The 20,753-nt window shown below is 35.8% G+C and overlaps 1 protein-coding gene and 1 non-coding gene across 14 annotated transcripts in view; one reads left to right on the top strand and one right to left on the bottom strand.

Annotated features, from left to right (window-relative positions):
* Epb41l2 (erythrocyte membrane protein band 4.1 like 2) overlaps window positions 1-20,753 on the bottom strand; it is a 192,064-nt gene that overhangs the window by 149,187 nt on the left and 22,124 nt on the right. The window lies entirely within an intron of this gene.
* Trnav-cac (transfer RNA valine (anticodon CAC)) lies at window positions 19,890-19,961 on the top strand. Its single transcript has one exon. It is a non-coding gene; the product is annotated as a tRNA-Val (tRNA).

Raw genomic sequence — 20,753 nt, 5'->3', positions numbered from 1 at the left:
ATTAAACACTGTCAGGACCATCCTTGGAAGACAAAACATTAGCAGATCTAAACCTGTATTTAATATCTCTGGCAGAACTGAGAAGGACTAATTCTACATAACTATCTATAAGCAGTCCTTGACTCCTGGTAGGTTATATTCCAGAAGTCTAATTTGCAGTCTTTTTGAAAAAAAAAAAAAGACTACAATCATAACCCCCAATGCCAGTGAGGGCTTGCTTGGAGAATGGGAACCACAGGGAGAGCATGAGACAGGGTAATGAAAGTGAAGCTGGGATGTGAGCCCCAATCCTCAATCTATAAAATGAGGCTAAGGAAATACAGTAACTGGCAGTCCATGCAGATGAAACAATGCAGGGAAAATGACGATTTCTGGCATGAAATTAAACTCTCAAAAGGTTTAAGCCTGGCATGGCCATATACTCCTAGAAACCCAGCTACTCAAGAAGGTAAAGCCCACGAACTACCAAGTTCCAGACCAACCTGGATTAATTACACAGCAAGACCAGGTCCCAAAATGAAAAGGGTTGGGGGGGGGGGGGGGGCGGGACGAGGGGAGGGGAGCTCAGTGGTAGAGTGTTTGCCTAGCATGTGGGAAGCCCTGAGCTTGATGTCCAGTACTACCAAAAACTAAAGTTATTTATTATTATTACTTTTCCCATACAAAGTCATTAAAAGGGGTATTAAAATCCCTAAGCCTAACTAATGAAGTACAAATATCTGTAATGCACTTAAATGTACTTGGAAAATTTAACCGCAAATTTTAACACCTCTAAGGAAAACACAATAAGGAGTTCCAACTGAAACATATTTGCTCTCCAGAGGAATGGGTGCCACACATGCCAGACAGTGCAAAAAAGACTCTCTACCCTCTATGCTCTCTAGCAATCACCCCCCACCCAAGAGATAGGGTACCTGACAGGAAGGTGGGGCTTGAATTCTGAAAGAATTTCAAAGGCTTAAGATGTGAAAGAATCTAAACCTCTGCCCAAATCACCCAACTCCCCCTCTGAAAGTCCCTGACCTTTTTCCCCTCCCTTTTTAAAAACAGAATGTAGCCTCCTGCTTCCCACTGTCTCCCACATTTGGTCTAGAAAGCAACACTTGGCAATTTTCTATCAAAATTTTACTATTCATGTATATGATGTGTCAAAATGCTTTCTAGTCAAGTGTAACTAGTTAGCACAAATTTTTTAAAAAACATTTTACTAATCATAACAAAAGGACAATGAATAAGCCCAAATGTGTTCACTAGTTTAAAAAAAAAAAAAAAACTCAGCTGCCAATGCTAACTAAAAAAGATAAAGAAAAGTCAAGACAACAGGAAAAGGAAGAAAATTAGAAATCTTCAGTTGTAATTCCCAAACTGTGCTTGCTCACTTAATCCTTTATAGGACTTTATTACTCATACAAAACTTCAAAAAAATATTTTTCAATTATTTTTTGCTGATCACATGTTTTTGTGAGCAACCCATAACAAAGTCCCAGAAAGCCCTCTCCCTGTGATTCAAATCACATCAAAAGTGCTCTCTTGGGCTGGGGATATAGCTCAGTTGGTAGAGTACTTGCCTCCCATGCACAAAGCCCTGGGTCACTCCCCAGCACTATTTGGGGGGTGGGGGGGGAGTGCTCTCTCCTTACAGCCTGGCTTTTACAGACTCAAAGGGTCTTAGACTGGTTCAGGCCCTGGTATTTTTCCAATCTATTTCCCTCAGTCTAAGATTGAAGCTGAAAGACCAGATGCTAAACCAAAAACTCAACCAGTATTTGGGTCATACTTTTCTCCACTAGCCAACAATGTTTATCATACCATGTTTAAAGCCTGAACCCCAAACCTTCATCATGTATAATACAGTCCAAATCTAAACTCCTTTTACATATTATCCTTTCTATAAGGCTTAAAGCAGAGCACTGTGTTCCTACTTTTAAAAGGCAAATCTCCAATGATCCTGTTCTCCTAACCATCTGTTACACATTCCCACAGTCAGACCCCAAGGTTTTAAATTTTTCCATCTGTAACCCAGAGTAAAATATTTACATTCCAATCTACTTCACAAATACACAGTAAACACCCCAGTTTTAATGGAAACAAAGTTTTTAAATGACTATGTATCATCCACTCTAATGAAAACCAAAGCCTAAACTTGGGCAGTCTGTGCTAAATCCAGACTCAAATCTCCTGCCAGGGACTCTACCTCAGCCCTCCCCTTTTTTTTCCTCTCCCAAAGCGGAAGGCTTCTTTTCTTAATTTTCATGTAAAAATTTCTTACAAACTAGATGAGGCCATGACTCTCATGTTTACTCTATTTCACTCTTTTAAATGCTGGTCATGACCCTCTAAAATGATTTCTTGAAAAGCCCAGCACTAGACCTCTACCTCCTACACCTTTATGTGTGTAACATACCTCACAAACCTTAAAAGGACACCAAATAATCCCAAGAAATCCTACAAAGTTTCCAGGTCAACACACATTCCTACTCTCTTGGACATCAATTTAATACCATATAAAAAGCAAAAAAAGATATAAACTCAAAAAATATATATCCTCTGACACAGGAAACTGGATCCCCCTTATGTTCTTAGCCATAATCCAACTACAGCTGTTGTCCAATAGGGAAAATATAAAACCATGTCACCAAAAAAAGAAAAAAAGAAAGATAAAAGAGGAAAGGAAACAAAATCTGCCCCAGTACCAAACTGAGTTCTAATACCAATAAATTTAAGGGCAATAAAAAAACCATTGGAACAATAAAATCAGAATATTTACTTCCAAAAAGTTTTCTCCCCTACTTAAAAAATGTTTAGTAATATTTATTCTAATTCTCTTACTAAAAGTAGTCCATGTGCAACATGTCCTACCTCTCTAATCACTATCAGGCACAACAGTTTATTGTTCAAGTATAATTGGTTCACTAGCAAGCACCTGTGCAATCAGACACACTCAATTTGCAAAGGTCAAGTCCAATGGCATGGCCATTAAACAAGAAGCACCAGTGGCCTGCTAGTGGATCTTCATTGAAAGAAACAACTCTTCCCATAATTATCTCTAGATTGAATCCAAGTATCTAATAAGTGCTTTCATATAATTCAACAACAACAACAAAAAAAAAAATAACAAAACATACATTACAGAGTTGCAATTTATTCTAACCCAAGCCACTGATGGTGACTCTAAGACAAATAAGAGACTTGACCCTGGAGTAAAGTGGAACTGTCTCTGTGAAATTCAAAAACCAGTGTAAGCAAAGGGAGTAAGTAAAGGAAGCATAACTGCCTAAGGAGAAAGCACCACTTCAATACAGGATTCAAGGTGCTACAAGAAGCTCCATCAGGCAATCACTGGAGGAACTCAGACCATTTCTATCACTTCGAAACCAGTTCTTCCTAATAGGGATAGAAAGGAAACAAAACACAACAGAATAGTAGGAAAGTCTAGATTTAAATCCATATGCCAGGAAACAGGGTCACTCTCAAGAACACTTAAAGGCTATTCTTCAGAGCAATAAGATACTCGAGTGTGAAGGAAACTCAAGTGAAAAATGTTTATCTGCAAACATGGCCAAGATATAGGCCTTACTCTTTCAGACCTTGGGTATCAAAAAAGACCATGCATGCACAAACTACACCTATGTAGTCATGCTGATGTATCGATTCCTTTCTCACTCACTTAGGGTCCTTCCCCAGCACCCCAGCTTTCAATCATCCACCCAACCATTTTTCATTATTCAGTTTTAAGACTGCTAGTGTATTTGCTTTTCTTCCTCTTTCTTTGTTTCCATTAAAACTGGGGTGTTTACTGTATATTTGTGAACCACTCACTCAATATTTAGAGACTGGCTACCTGTATGTAACGAGCCCCATGTTTGAACATTGCAATCTAGTAAGGGATATACAGGGAATAAGCCCATGATTACAATCCATTCTGAGAAATATCTACTACAAAAAGAAATGTGTTTGGCTGTAGAGAGCCACAGCCAAAGGGGCTGTTTCCCACAAGCCTCTCAAACCACCCCTGCTCCTCCTGCTCTTGAGGCTGATTGGCTGGGTCGTGTGGGTGGAGCCAAAAGAGTCCCCCAATGAGCAGCTCCAAGGTCTGAAGGGGGGGGACAGCCCAATGAGCATCACTGCAGAGGAGCCAATCAGCTGGCAGCTGGAAGTTTGCTGTGGAGCTATGAGCCAATCATCAGCTGGCAGCTGGAAGTTTGCTGGGGCCCCAAGACTTTGACTCAAAATAAAAAATGTCTGGGGATATAGTTAGTTCAGTGATAGAGCAAGCCTGGGTTCAATACCCAGTATTAAAAAAAAAAAAAATGAAACATACAAAAACATCCTAAAGAGGATAAATAGGGTAAAACGGGAGTCATACCTAAAGGGTGAAGGAAGCAAGGAAAGGAGGTACAGACTTCCAAGTACTTGCAAAGGCATCAAGTATCAAAGACCACTTTCAACTTTTTGCATTTAACCAAAATCACAAAAGTTATGGCCAAGAATTTATGAGATAATAAAATACAAAAAAATCTAGCCTATTTCTCTACTAACAAGGTAAATATTTGATAGATATTAGACTCAGGATTCTTTTTCATATTTCCTAAACATTCCACTTACACCCTGTATTTCCGTTTACAACATGAAATAATGCTTGATTCCATGGATGTAGAGATCTGCATATACCAATCACAACTCCATTCTCTGGTACTCAATATAATTCTGAGGCACACACTAGGACCTTCATCCTAGTCAAAATCACATTAAGTGAAACTTATCTTTGGTCGGTATCCCCCTTCCTTCTTTGGTTTATCGTCCACCCTAAGCCAAGGTAGTTTATATACCACTCTTCAGCTGTCAATTAATTGTGGCTAAAATGATGACACATACTAGTTTAAGGTGTGACTTCCCCTAATTTGGAAGTAGTGGGTAAAGGTAGGAAACAGGTGAAAGAATTGAATGTAATTTCAACCTGTGTTCTTTATCTCAGAGCTGGGTGCGCAAACGGATGGATATGCTTTTCCTCTCATCTCTAGAACAGATAAAAAAAAACAAGTGCAGTTGCCATTGAGTTGTTTTGTTAAGAAAACCTCATAAAATCAGAATTTCTCAGGAATTATATTTGGCCTGGAGCCTATGCAGCTAGATGAGGATTTCTCAACCTCTTCGGTATTGACATTTTGTTGTGAGGAGCTATCCTGTATTTTGTGGGATGCTAGCCTCTCTACATACCAAATACCAGCAGCATGCCCTCAAGTCATGGCAATCAAAAATGTCCCTAGTAGTTGCCAAATATCTTCTAGAGAATCACCCAGGCACCCCCACCAAGAGTTGAGAACTACTGTGCTAGATTATGAGATAACTTAGTAATTAGTCAATGAAGAGAAAAATGAATGTTAATGAATAAGACCAAAATATTAAAGAATAAAATTACATCTAACCAGCTATTTGCATTTCAGTGAAAAGCTATTACACATCCTCAACAGAAAAAAGAATCAAAATTAAAGTCAACAAAGTAAAGCAAAGTCTGGAGCACTTAAATAACAATGTGATTGCATGTACATTGTGGTAACTGCTATAATTCAGACCACAAAATTATATTGAACGATTAAGTTCACAGATGCTGAGGTAAGATGGAAACCACACCTAAGAACTTAATGAAAACAGTAAATCAAGCCAAGTCTGCTCATTCCACATATCCAAGCTCATTCTGCAAAATTAATCTTGACCGATTTTTATTCTACAAAATGAATATCTGAAATAGGGATTACTTTGAAATAATGAGGACCATATAGATAGGATTCCAAATCCCATCTCCAACCATGCCAAGCAAATGAGATATTTATAAAATAATTTTCTATAAAGTCCAATAGTCAAGCTTTTCCAGCTGTATGACACCCTCTGTAAACTGTTTACCTTATGCAGAGAAGTAAACAATAAAGCCAATGAGAAGATATCAGTATCGTGCCTGGCATCCTGTAGGTTACTAACAAACAGCAATTACCAGAAATTGCACACATATATTTCATATATAAAATGGAATATATTGCCTATGTGAAAAAAATGCACTTCTAATCAGCAAAATGAAAAAAATATACATGAACAAAACCCATTCCTGTAAAATACATGCTTTAGATGCCAAGATTTGCCGTCACATTTAAAGCAGGAGTAAAATGAATGCCCATCAAAGCACATGGTTATAATAAAAGCAAACCATAAATGCTACCTTATTTTTTTAAGTACCACAGCATTTTCCACTGTGCTAACTCAAACATACTCACCTAGACTTTTATCCAAAATCAGCCAAACATCATGTCAAACAACTGAAATTAAAAATTCACTTTATAAATTTTCTATAAAGACTAACAATCATGTGGGAAAAAAGAGAATTTTCTCACACATACCCAAAGCCAGTTTGTAGTTGCTGTTTTTGCCTCACAAAGGTTGTTTGCTAGCCACAAGCTACTACAAATTGTTCAGACCTTTTGGCAGCAACACAGGAAACTGCCCTTTTCACCCGTTCTCCCACAAAAATGTAGTCAATTTCTAGGCAAGCCCATCTCTCAAGGCTACTTGCTTTGGGGAGCTGAATGCACAAATTTTTCATTTAGCAATAAGAAAGAGCCCCAAATATTTTACATTTTTGTGAAGAGAACTGAAAGCAAGTCACCAAAGACTTATGGGTAAAGTTCTTATTAAATCAACTCATAAAGTATGCTACACCAACACTTGAAATTTATAGGGCATTTGGAATCACAGCTGTTTCTGTTTTATTCACATCGTCAAGGATGCAATAAGCAACACGTGAAACCATTTCCTGACAATTATCTTTGGCTTTCCACCATTTTCAAACTGTCATGTTTCGTATATGTAGTTTAAATAATTATGATTTTTTTAAAATACTAAACTCAAGTTACCCCAACTCACTGTATCTTCTATTTGAATCCAAAGTTTTTCTACAATCTTATGCATCACATAAAAACATTAGGGCAAGTCACAGAATAAAGATGAAGTTCCTCTCAGCTTTTTATTATTTTTTTAAAAATCAATGCACATTTTTCTCCTTCAATTATTTAAGGGGAGGTAAGGAGAGGAGGTGGTAAATTACCAACAGCTGTAACATATTTAATTTCTAAAAATAAAACCAACATTGCCTTTTAAATACAAAATTAAAGACAACCCTTGAAAACTAGGAATTTCTTTTTTCCATTTGGCTTAAAATTTTACAGACTGGTCATTTATTAAAAAGACATAAAAGCCCAAATGGTAATAAGGCATCTGCAGTCACTCACAAAATGAAGCTGGATATTACCATGACCTGGGAGGAGAATCAAATGCCAAAATTCAATATGTGAACCAAATTCACAATTAATAGATTAAAAAAAAAAAACTGCCCATTATTTTTCAGGGCATATTTTCTGTCTCCAAGATGATTTGTAGCTGCAAACAAGTTACAATAATGACTCAAGGACAATTTCTTCAAAAAGATACAATATCAGAAAATACCCAAAAAACACACAAGAATGATAAGCAAAATATGCTCAATTCAATTACACAAGACCTGTTACACTTTGATTTAATGAAAGATAACCAAAAGAACACTTTTCAGTTAGAAGCCAATATAAATACTAATTTAATATATGCTCAAATCCAGAAGAACTTCTTTTCAAAGGCACAGTTATTCTAGCAAAATAAATCCTATAGAATACACAGTGAAGAAAACTGGAAGGCAAACCAAGGTACTCAAGTTAGAAATTCAAAGGAAAATGCTTATATACTTAGTATACCTTGCTATTTTGGGTATCTTTCCAGTTTAAATAGATAAATTGCTCAGTGAAGCAAGCACTAACTATAAATATGCTTTCCCTCATTGCTTGCTTTAACTTTTACTAAATCAGACTCTTTAATCTGCACAAACAAATCAAAAAGATTTCACAGTATTATCAGTTTATCAGCATCTTCACTGTACATGTAACTGTTAATTTTAGGAGAAAGTGTCAATGGAAAGAAAAGGAAGAAATAATCTGTGTTGTAGATTGATACTGACAGGCATGAAGTAGTTCTGTGTGCTACACAGCGCCATCATAAAACAACCTATAAGCAGAACTCCAAAAAAGCCAAAACACATCTCTCAAATTAATTGCACATCTTCATACAAGTTGCTTTTGAGTAACTAAACAATAGAAAAATAGCTCCCCAATGTTATCTAGAAGGCTAGCACAAAACAATGCACTCAAGGTTACTGTCCAAACACCTGGGTTTTCTTACCCCTAATGGAAAACATCAGCCTGGACTCTTCATATGTGAACTACATGTGCAATTTAGGGATCTCTTTACTACCTCTACATTTTTAAATTTCTCACATGAGAAGCCCCATCTTGAAATAAAATTGGACTTTTCTAAACAGCAAGAGATGAAAAATGCAGAATCTGTCACTATTTCTGTCTTCATCCTACTTCTATCCTATATTCAACTAATTCTATTGTGCAGTTACTACATTAAAAAGCTAACACTGTAGAGTGATAGTGAGCAAGAGAAATATATTACCAAATAGATTATTTGTATCTGTATTTACAAATGGTAAGTTGAAGGTTATTTGGTAAACTTTGCTTGTGTTGTTGCTTTTGTTTGTTTTTTAGGATCTCTGTTTGCTTTACTGTATGGCAAAAGTACTGAAGGCCCTGCATGCATCCACAATGAAAAACTCAGAACATTTGGCTTCAATAAGGCCAGAACTTTCTTGGAGATGGATTCCAGCTATGAATCGTCTACATTTGTGAGCTGGAAAGGGTGAAAAGGGCAGTTTTCTGTGCTGCTGCCAATGGCTGAACAATTTGCAGTAGCTTATGGCTAAAGAACAACTTCCCTGAGAAGAAAACTGTTAACTTCCAAGCTGGTTTGATATACTTGTGCAGAATAATGTGACTTTTTTTGTTTTTCTCTATTCATGCACCCTTACTTTTCTTTACACCTTTTCCAGTATCAGGAACTGGAAAAGGTGTAAACAAGGTGTAAACAAGACCTGTTACACTTTGATTTAATGAAAGATAACCAAAAGAACACTTTTCAGTTAGAAATCCTATAGAATTTCTATAGGAAATAGAAATTTCCCTGGAACTTTGTATCAGGTTTTTAAGTGATATTGCTAATGAAAAACATGTTTGAAAATAATGCTTAACTACAAACCAAGTTCAGCAAAAGTGTAAATTCTGAGCATTAAAATTCTTTCCAGTGTTCTCCACCCACAATTATTACTGTATTAGTTCAGTCCAGGCATTTCCTTCAGAGCTCTTCTTGAATTCATCCTACGAGTATTTATTAAGCACTTAATAGGAAAAACAAAGCAAAACACACACATTCAATCTTTTATCTTTTTCTTTCTCTATTCCTAACCCCCACCCCCACCCAGGCCATGCACTGAGAATACCAAAATGAGTGAGAAAAACTCACTGCCCTGAAGAAACCAATCAAGTAATGGTGAGAAACCGAAAGGGAAGAATTCTGAGGGGGAAAGGGACCAGATAATCTGTTTGTCATAAATTTACTGGACGGTTCTTGTGTATACTAAGGCTTAAGAACCACTATAATCACCCACAAAAACAAAATGGCAATAAATCAATACAACATTACTCCCTTAATAAGAAGACTCACCACTGGATCTCTTCAATTCGAAAGACATAATACTCATATTTTAAAATACCACTTGTTCCAAAAACCTGTTTACATATGACTGATGCAGGAATAAATCTGCTGCATAAATGAAGTGTAACTATATGCTAAAACTGTGTGTTGGGGGAAGAAAACAATAAAATTATTATTAAAAGAACTAAACTAGGAATCAGAGAAGGCAAATTCAAGTTCAACTACTGCCACTTAATTTGAGAATAAAAAAAATCTTGCAGTCTATTATTTCAGAAAACGAACAGAACGATTAAATTAAAATTTTATAAGTGTTTTGCAAAGTTCTTTTAAGAACTCCAGAGGAGTTCAGAGGTTTTAATATCCCCAGTATGTAAAGACCATGTCAGGAATAAAACAGGCACTATTTTGCTCTAACATTGGCTGGATTTTAAAAATCAGATTTTAGGCTCTCAGAAAATTCACTAGTCAGTAGAAAATACTTTCCAGGGTTAGTATATTTCTTGGTGGCTGCAGAGAGTGACCACATTTTTGCCTAATTTCATATATAACTATAGCTCCATATCCATAATCTTTTATGTTTTTAGTTGAAGATTATGTTTTACTATGTTCATACATGTGGCTCTATGCAGCCCAACATATTTATTTTTAATTCCTACAGAGTAATTCATCATAAAATAAAATATACTTTTTTCCCGTAATTCAAAGATAGCTTATTTCCAACATTTTGTTATTATGAAAATTTTTTTTGCGGGGTGAGAGGGGGGCCACTGAGGTATCAGGGATAGAACTCAGGGCCACTCGCGCAGCCCTATTTTATATTTTATTTAGAGATAGAGCTTAGCTCCTTGCTTTTTTGCTGAGGCTGGCTTTCAACTTGTGATCCTGAGCCACTGGGATCAAAGGCATGCACCACCTTATCCTGTTATAAATATTTTGATAACTACTTCTTCCATGTTTTCTTCAGGCATATGTATAGGAATCTCTAAAGCACATCCTAGTGGAACTGCTAGCTTGTGTGGTATGGGTCAGTTTTTACTTGACATTGCCAAACTGTTCTCCAGATGGCAGTGTCAATGTATAATCTCATCAGTAGTGAATGATTAAAACAATTTCTCTACATCTTTCCCAAGACTTGGGGTCTTTAGGCTCATTATGATAATTATGTAAGTCTGTTTTACCTTACATTTTCCTAACTACTAGTGAGATTCCTAAACTTACTTACTAACTTACCATTTGGGTTTGCTGTCCTGTGAACTGCCTACAATTACCCTCTATTTTTCTTTCTTTAAACACTACTTTCACCTTGACACAACTTAGAAGCTGTAATAGCTCCTTATCTTAGACTTTCAGATAAAATCTGAACTCTCTGAGTTGGAGCAGGAGACCCTCTCTACCAGTCCATCCACTAGCTACAGTCCAGCCCTCTACACCTACCTAGGCTCAGCACAGGCTACACTCATTTCACCTCCATTCTTCTCTTACCACCACTTTTTCTAGTCTTTTTATTGATTCTTCCCGAACTTCTTTCATTTTTTAAATTCTTTTAAATATCTGAATAATACACATTCTTGGTTCTTAAAATTATTCTTGTCATCTTTTATCCATTAATTAGTCTAACTTCTTAAAGGGCACAAGAATTCCTCACTTACAAATTCTTCATTCTAAGCATATACTATATAAGGAATGGAGCAGGCAAACTCATAAGAAAAACATGTTTTTCTAATGAATGAAAATTACGTGATAAACAAATACTAAAATGTTCAATGTCCTATCTACATGAAGGTTGGGTCTGGAATGTTTTTAGTCTCCCTACCACCATATTCTCTCTCTGTAAGCCAGAATCATTAGGTATAATTGATTGCTTTATAAATTTCAAATACACTTAAGTCATAACAACAAGACCCACAATTTAGACTCACACCTAAATGTATATCACCCACATCCAAGTATGTACTTGACTACAAGGCAAATAAGCTTCCTTTCCACAGAGCCAGGTCCCAAACAAAGCTGTTAGAGCTCCCCCTGGAATACTACAGATTGGGTCTCTGGGGCCTGTTGCCTGGGAAGTGAAACAATTATCCATTACGTCATGAACCTGCAAAGACTCCAATGTTTGCCAAAAAGATAGAAGGCCAATGCTGAATGCAACCAATGATTAATAGTGGCTCCATGAGCCCAACTCATAGCAATAGAAATGGCATCATTCCAAAAAGTTTATATGGATATTTCATAAGCAAAAAAACGAAATTTGTGTGTGATTTTAACTTCTTATCCCAATATTTATTACATGATAACACTTAAAGATAGCAGCTTGCTCATCTTTTTGAAATAAAATGGAAAAATTTTAATGCCCTGACATGAATCAAAACTTCCTATGTCATATTAAGAAACATTTAATACAACTGTAATAATTGTTCCTTAAAATAGTTTAGAAACACTGTGTCTATGCGTATGCATGTAATTTCACAGGTAAATATGCTAAAAACAGCAATGTCTTAAGATAGTCCCCAAATTTGGAAGATTTTAATTTATTAAACAAAAAAAATCATTTGTTCAATCACCAAAAATGTATTGAATTCCTAAGCTAAACATTAGAGATTAACAGTTGAACATGAGTTTTCTTTGCCCCCCTGCAAAATTAAAGAATTGTACCGTTCATCATCCACCTGTAGTTCCAGAGGCTTGGGAGACTGAGGCAGGAGGATCCCAAGTTCAAAGCCAGCCTCAACAATGCAAAGGCGCTAAGCAACTCAGTGAGACCCTAAGTCTAAATAAAACACAAAATAGGGCTGGGGGATATGGCTCAGTTAAGTGACCCTGGGTTCAATCCCTAGTACCCCCCCCCCCAATGAAAAGAATTGTGTGAAAAGTATTCATTCATGTTTCTAAGAGTCTCAAACTATTCCAAAATCAATTCAATTATCTGGTAACAAGCAATTTAAAACAGTTTATTCAAAGTTGCCAGGATGAAAATACTTGTAAGGAAAGCAAAATGAAATATTTTGCATCATAATTTCTAGAATAAACCTATATAAAATTCAAATAACATATAGCATACTTTACTGGTGGCTGCTGACCAAAAACCAACTAAATAAATAATACTAGTAAACAAAAGCCAGTGTTCCAACATGTTTTAAAAATGATATATCTGAATTTAAAACTTAGCAATTATAATTCATGAAGATCTGTACTTTGTTACTGCTATGAATACATAAAGGAAAATCACCACCTAAAATACCAATTACTCTAGAGAAGTACTGATACCTTCTAAGAATTAATACCTGGGGTTTTTTTGTTGTTGTTGTTGTTTTAAAATGCCTGTTTTCACATACTATCCAAAAAACACAAAGCTATTGTAGGCCCCTTAGAAATGCATATGCCCAACAAGTCTCACCACATGCACAGAAAGCAATTTTTTACTCTTCTGTACAAAACTAATTTTCCTCTTCTGAGACTACCTGGTCACATGTTATTTTGTCAGATATGGGTCATCTTTCAGCATGATGATTTTTCTCTCTAGGGAATAAAGCAATAAAGTAAAAATATTCCAATGCCTGATGCTCAGGACATGCTAGACTTTTTTATAAAAAGTTGACTAGAACTGGTTTAATATTTTTTTAATTTTTTTTAGTTGTAGATGGACAATATCTTTATTCATTTATTTATTTATTTTTTACTTGGCGCTGAGGATCAAACCCAGTGCCTCACATGTGTGAGGCAAGTGCTCTACCACAGGAGCTACAGCCCCAGCCCCCTGATTTAATATTTTAAAAGGGAAAATGTTCATTATAAATGTATAATCAACTTATTAAATCTAATTTCAGCACCTTGAACACAAAGATATTATCAAAGTATATATTCCTCACTGAAGGAGACTTCAACACAAGTTTTTGTATCTCCATAATCATAAGAAATATAAAGGTTGTGTGGTCTCTAAATCATCCAGCAAATTACCTAAATATATGCTCAATTATACCAGTTTCATGGAAAGTTCTTCAAGGCACACCATCTACCACAAATAAATACATATTTACATATACATTTTTTCCTCTTCATTATTGACCTCCAATTGTACTTATGTAAATGTATATGTAAATATGTATTTATTTACTCAAATGCTGTAAATATTATTTAAAGCAATGTTTCTTACCCTGAAATAATCTGAATTTGCCATGTCTTTACTCCATGTGTTTCCAATTCCCCACAGATTCTATAGTCTTGCTCCCTTTTTGTAATGACTACTGAGTGTACACTACTATAACTGCTCAATTCAGCTGAAGAGGGTTGCAAAGCATTCTGTGAAAGATCACAATTCTCTCTGGGTATACCCAATCACTTGTATTTATCAAATATTAAACATTTCAATCTTCTCATCTCCAAGTAGTATAAATCATCACTGATAATAATGGAGAGCAAATACTAAAGAGAAAAAATCTTAAACATCTTACATTTGCATGTGCATTTTCCTCCTTTGCACCTCTTTATCCTTTCCAAAATTCTGAAAAGAAAATACAAGACTTTTCCTTATAAATCCTCCTTTGGTGGCTACATTTAGGAAAAGCATCAAGCAAATACTGGGACTTTCTCTTTTTTGCTTAGGCCTTGAAAAGTTGAACAGTTTAGTATTTATTTTGCAAACACCTAAGAATACCACCATCCCATTTATACACTTGTGAAAAGGCATTTTTAGTAAATTCCACCAGTCAAATTCTAAACTCACCCTGGTAAATAGTATATTAACCACTGTTCTTTCAAAAGCCAAATTTACTTCTACAATTTCATCCTATGGAAATAAGTTTTTTTTTAAATATGCAGAAAGGATTAGAGTTATCACAACTCTATTTTTAAAGTTGCCAAGTTAACTCCAGAAATTAAAAAATTCATTTCCCCCCATAAAAACACTGAATATGATTCATATGTCAAAAAGCGGCTTAGATTTTATACATTTACTTTGGAAACCTTGAGACCTGTCAAATTACAAAGCAACTGCCAACTGTTCCAGTGACATTTAACTGCTATCAAACAGTTGAAAGTTGATATTTAATAGACCACAGCTGTTGGTATCATAATACTTCAAAGTCTGGATCTGGATTAGATTGTTCTGAGTCCTTTATCTGACAATGAAATTCCTTGGAGAAGGATTGGTTTTGTTTTTGTTTTTGTTTTTGTTTTTGTTTTTGTTTTTGTTTTCTGGGCAGCACCCCAACTCACACAAGACCTACTAAACTTCAATGAGAGCTGGGTGTGGTGGAGCAAACCTATAATCCTAGTGGCTTGGAAAGCTGAGGCAGGAGAATGACAACTTCAAAGTCACACTCAGCAACTTAGCAAGGACCTACACAACTCAGCAAGACCCTGTCTCAAAATAAAAAACAAAAAGGGCTGGAATGTGACTCAGTGGTTAGGTGCCCCTAGGTTCAATCCCCAGTACCACAAAAAAAAAAAAAAAAAAAAAAAAGAAGAGATGACTTCAATGAGGGAAACAAATAGACTGCATGCACATATGTATACTCATAGTTAGATTAACTATTTGGAACCATTGTGTGTGGATCTTCAACTACTTTAACAAAATTCAGGTTTCTACCATTAGTTTCCCCCTACTATGACCTGTACTGTGTTTACAACAACTATATAAGAAACTAGAGATGCAACAAAGTGACTTGCTCAAGTGCAGAGCAAGCAAGGAAAAAAAGGCCCTAACCTCTTCCTTTAACCACCGAGTGGTACAGCTCACAGCACACTGGGCTCAGCAGCCCTCTCTGCTGCCCATTCCCCAGGGTCCACTCCACCACGGCCTCCCAGACCCTTGGTTTTAAAGTATTTCAAAGAAATTGCTTGAGCAGGTGCTTCATAAATTGCCCAAATTATATCAACAGGTTTTACTGAAAGTATTTCTCAATTGACTAAATGGCTAAGACTTTGGCTAATAGTCTGCTGTATCATCTTCAGAAAGCAGAAAGTTAGTGACAGAGGATTTTTATTAAACTTTTCTTTGGATGGTAATAAGATCAAAATAAAATGTGCAGCCTTTCCTACATACTTTAGATCCTCAAATATTATCTCTAGCACACACTACATTTCTAAACAGAAAATTAAGCACTTAGTATTTAGCAATTTTCTTAATCTGAATCATTTATATAATGATTCTACCAGGCTGTGTAAATACGTACTTGTAGTCAATTACATGTGTACAGAAATAGGTACTAATAAATGAGATACTCTATCAAGAAATACCAAAGGCCCTATCTTATTAAAGTTGACAGAAAATGGTAAAGAATATTAACATGAGGTACAGTGCTAAATGTATGGCAGGCAACCTCCAAAAAGACAAATGACCAAATTGTTGGTTTAAATATTCAAAAAGCAGATTTACCTAAATGTCCACTTGGCTCAATGAACAGAAAAATAAGCAAAAGGTAAGAATGAGAAATATCCAAAGATTTTTAAGGTCACAGTAGAGTAGGCAATGAAAGTAATAACAATGGACAAAAGTCAACAACAGAAAAAGCTGACTAATACCCAAAAGACAGTTCCAAGTTCAAATAAACAGTAAATTCAATTGAATAGCTTTAGGCCAACAAAGATGTTGAAAGAACATATTCTAAGCTCCAGGTATCCAAATTATCTTGTTCAATTAATTCAAAATTTCACCAACAATAAAATCCAACTCTTAGCCAGTAGTAGTGGTGCCTGCCTGTAATCCCAGCGGCTCCAGAGGCTGAGGCAGGAGGATCACAAGTTCAAAGCCTGAGCTCAGCAACTTAGTGAGTACCTAAGCCACTTAGTGAAATCCTGTCTCTAAATAAAATATAAAAAGGGCTGAGGATGTGGCTCAGTGGTTAAGCCCCACTAGATTCAATCCCCAGTGCCAAAAAAAAAAAAAAAAAAATCCAACTTTTGGCCAATGTTACTGTCCAAAGTTTTCTGATTTCCTCATCTAATTCTTCTATTATATGAATTACCAATAAAAAGAATTTTTAAACTTAACAATCTGAAAGTGTAGAACTACAAACATTTACAGCCAAAAAATAAATAAATAAACAAACCCATGAGATAGCAATTATATTCACTCTAAAATGAGCCTTTTGAGCCAGATGCAGTGACACACACCTGTAATCTCATCTATTCAGGAGGTTGAAGCAGGAGGATCATAAATTCTGCAAGTTTGAAGCCAGCCTGGGCAACTTAAAACCTGTCTCAAAATACTATGTTTTAAAAAATATGCTGAGGATGAGACCCATTTATAGAACAGCTCTGGCTTCAATCCCCAATACCAATCAATCAATCATACAATCCTCTGACGATGAAGTTTCTAACTCAACCTTTCTCCAATTTCTCAAAGTGGTACTTGAATAAGTACACAAATGCGAACTACAAAAAAATTTAAGAAAACATTGCTATTTTAATACTAACATTGGTATAAGATTTTCCTCTTTAAATTCAATGAAATGATTTCTTGAAGAGTGTAGCTGTATCCACAAAGGACATTTACTCCAAAAGAAACAGGGTGTAATGGGGAAAGGAAACAAGGTACTTGTTTAAACTCTACAGCATATCTCAAAATGGCCTCAATTTTGAAATGACTATCCCTAAAAACTTATTTGAAGGGGGAAAAAAATCACTCAAAGAAAAACAGGATAAATCCATGAGCCAAGTGAACCTATTCGTTAAATCCTATACATTATTATATCAAAACCCACAGAAATAGCCAGGCAGCACAATGAAATTTTGCTTTCATAAGCTGTATAGTGGTTTAGAAAGTTGTGGAATTTTGATACAAGGGTTTCATCCTTCCTTCATTTTCTTTCATCCATGAAATTAATTTATCTCCTTTTAGTCTTGAGGATATACAGGGAATAAATGGCATAAATTTTTATTTCTCTGAAGACAAGTGCCACATAAAATCTTTGTTTTTAACTCATGATAGAAAAATTAGCATGCACAGAAGGTCACAGTATCTCAACTGGCCAAAGTGAAAAATGACAAATGGTACTATTTAGTTATTTAATTTACAAAAGCACTTTAGTTTTGTTTTTTTGTTTTTGTTTTTGTTTTTTGGTGGGGGGGGTTTACTCAGGATTGAACCCAAGGGTGCGTGATACTCTGAGTCATATCCCTAGTTTGTTTTTGAGAGAGGGTCTCTGTAAGTTGCCTCAGCCTCCCAGCAGTTGGGATTACAGGCATGCACCACAATGCCAGGCAAAATGATAAATCTTACTTATATTTCTGTATAGTTTCAATGTATCTTCATATATTATATAATAAAATTTTTTAAAATACACAAGAACTAAATCTATATAGTCATCAACAATTATTTGAAGACACAGGCACAGAAAGTACTTATACTTATTAAAACATTCCCTAATAAATGTGGTGAGCATAAGGCAGCATGCCAGCATCTGAATATATTTCATGATATATTATTGCAAATTGACACCAAAGACCTGTTTTCACAATCAAATGAGGGAGAGGTTAACTGAGGTTTCATTTTCACCATAAACAAACTGTGAATTTGGTATGTGACATACAAATAAGTATAGTTGAAGAAAAGAGCTCTAGAACTCACATCTTTCTTCTAGGCAATGTTCTTCCTATAACTAGTTTTGCTTGAACACATCACTTATCCTCTCTTTCAAGTCATAGGCAGCATTCATTTTTAAATATTTATTCTGCTAATGATACATGACTGTAATCCCAGACTTGTAAGGCCAAGGCACAAGGACTACAAGTTCAAGGCCAGCCTAGGCAACTTAGTAAGACCCTATCTCAAAATAAAAATAAAAAGTACTAGGGATGTAGCTCAGTGGTAATGCTCCCTGAATTCAATCCCCAGTACCAAAAAAGAAAAAGAAAAAAAAAATAGGCTATTCAAAGATCACCCTACTTTTCAATCTACTGGTTCATTCCCATACTCTTGATCACTAAAGAATAAAGCTAGCACAATATTCTTTGAGGATTATTTCAGAAGAACAAAAAAGACTAAACTAAAATCCTTCAAAAAATGGGAAATCAATATGCCTACACAGCTTAAAGGTTTCACTTCCCTAACAGGCAAAAAGCACAAATGATTCTTCACACCTAACTGCACGACTACAAAAGGACAATCACTCACAGAACCCATATCATAGCAAAATGCACTTGCACAGCTTCAGCATTCTACCAATTTGGAAGCCCTCGGTTAAGTAGACATAAGTTCACGATCCTCATTCATTAAAGTGTCCCAGACCTCTCTTGCTAAAAAGGCTAATCTTACATGAAAACGATTTGTTCCTGTTCTTGTAGACAGGCAGTTTCAGGACTACTTAAAGAAAGAAACACCAAATACAACAATGAACAAGGCTGGAAATAACAATATGCAACTGAGATGCAATCCCAAACTCTTATAAGTAAACAAATGTATACCTTCCTTTCAACCAATAAATTATGAATGTTAAAGAACTCTGCTGCCCACATCATTCCCCTGAAACTTCAATCGACCCCATACCTTGTCCTTTTCTTAGATCTATTATCTACACGTAAGTCCTATGCTTACAAATTTCACCTCTCACCTTCTGCTTCTCCACTACCTTATATCAATACCTTGACCTTCAATATGTGGTCAAATGGTATATATCCGTCTAGTGGAAGTCAACAAATTTCCCAAGCTCTTCTGCAACAGATGCTGGAGGAGATACAAAGATATTAATGAACTATTCATTGTCCTTAAAAGTCTTACAATCCAGTGCAAAAAGATGAACACAAGTAAAATATTATAATACAAGCTAGGTAAGTCTTATTCTGATCAGACCTGAGTTTAAACCTATGACCTTTGGGACTTTGCTTCTCTACACTTCAGTTTCTTAATTTCTACATCGTGAATAACAATGCCCTATAGTGTGGTTGTAAGGTAAAATGAGAAAATCAATATGCTTTTTAGTCCAGAGCATACCAAAAAGTAAGCAGAGGTTAGCAATGTCATTGTTCATTATTATTACAACAGAAAACACAATGCTCTCACAATACAATAAATAGCACCAAAGTTTGAAGTCCAGAATAGGTCTTCTAACTGAGGTGGTTAGAGAAAGTTAGAGGGAAACAAAATTTTCAGCTGCAATTTAAAATAAAAACACCTTATGGCCGGGCATGACAACACATACAAAAGGCTAGCGACACAGCTCAATGATAAAGAGCCACTGGATTCAGTAGGCTGAAGCAGAAAGATTCCAAGTTTGAGGTCAGTCTAGAAAACTTAATGAGACCCTGTTTCAAAATAAAAAATTTGGGGGGATGTAGCTCAGTGGCAGAGCACTTGCCTCACATGCATGAGGCCCTGGGTTCGATCCCCAGTATCACAAAAAGGGAAAGGAAGAAAGAAAAAAAGACTTTGTGAAAAATGAACAAAGAGACATTAGTTATAACCTGGGTCTGAGGCTGGTTTGCTTTGTACATGGGTGATGGGCAGCAGAGAATCAATGAAAATTTCAATGTCTTAATTTTTTTCATTTATAAGTTAAAAGATTGAGTTAAAGAACTGTCAGAATTTCCTAGAACTCATGTTTTATAATTTCATATAGGAACCAGGTAGGCAAAGTGAAAGCAGAAATTCCAGGTAGTTATAGATAATATCTTGCCTGGTGGGGCAGCGCATACCTGTAATCCCAGCAATTTGGAAGCTAAGGCAGAAAGATTCCAAGTTTGAGGCCAGCCTCAGAAATTTAGCAAGGCCATAAGCAACTCAGTGAGACCCTGTCTCAAAATTTAAAAAAAAAAAAAAAAAAAAATCTAAAAAGGGCTAAGGACACAATTCAGTGGTAAAGGGCCACTGGATTCAATCCCCAGTACCAAAATAATCTTTAAAATTCTGAAAAACATATAGCTCCACAGAAGGCAGGGAAGAATCTTCTATATAAAGCATAAGATCCAATGAGATGGGAGAGAAGACATGAATTGTTAATTTTGACTTCCCCCATAGGTAAAAGAGAGCTACTAAAGGTTTCGTAGTATGAGAGTGGCATAATAAAATAAGAACAACATTTTAAAAGCAGAAGGACATAACCAAATAACAGCATAATGGTAAAATAAGGTTGGAAACAAAGCTAGGCAGAGTGGTGCACATCTGTAATACCAGGAAGATGGCAAGCTTGAAA

This window comes from Callospermophilus lateralis, chromosome 6 (assembly GCF_048772815.1).
Source record: "Callospermophilus lateralis isolate mCalLat2 chromosome 6, mCalLat2.hap1, whole genome shotgun sequence".
Taxonomy (NCBI): Eukaryota; Metazoa; Chordata; class Mammalia; order Rodentia; family Sciuridae; genus Callospermophilus; species Callospermophilus lateralis.
The sequence above is the reverse complement of the archived record's forward strand: the minus strand, read 5'-3'. Positions and strand labels throughout refer to the sequence as shown.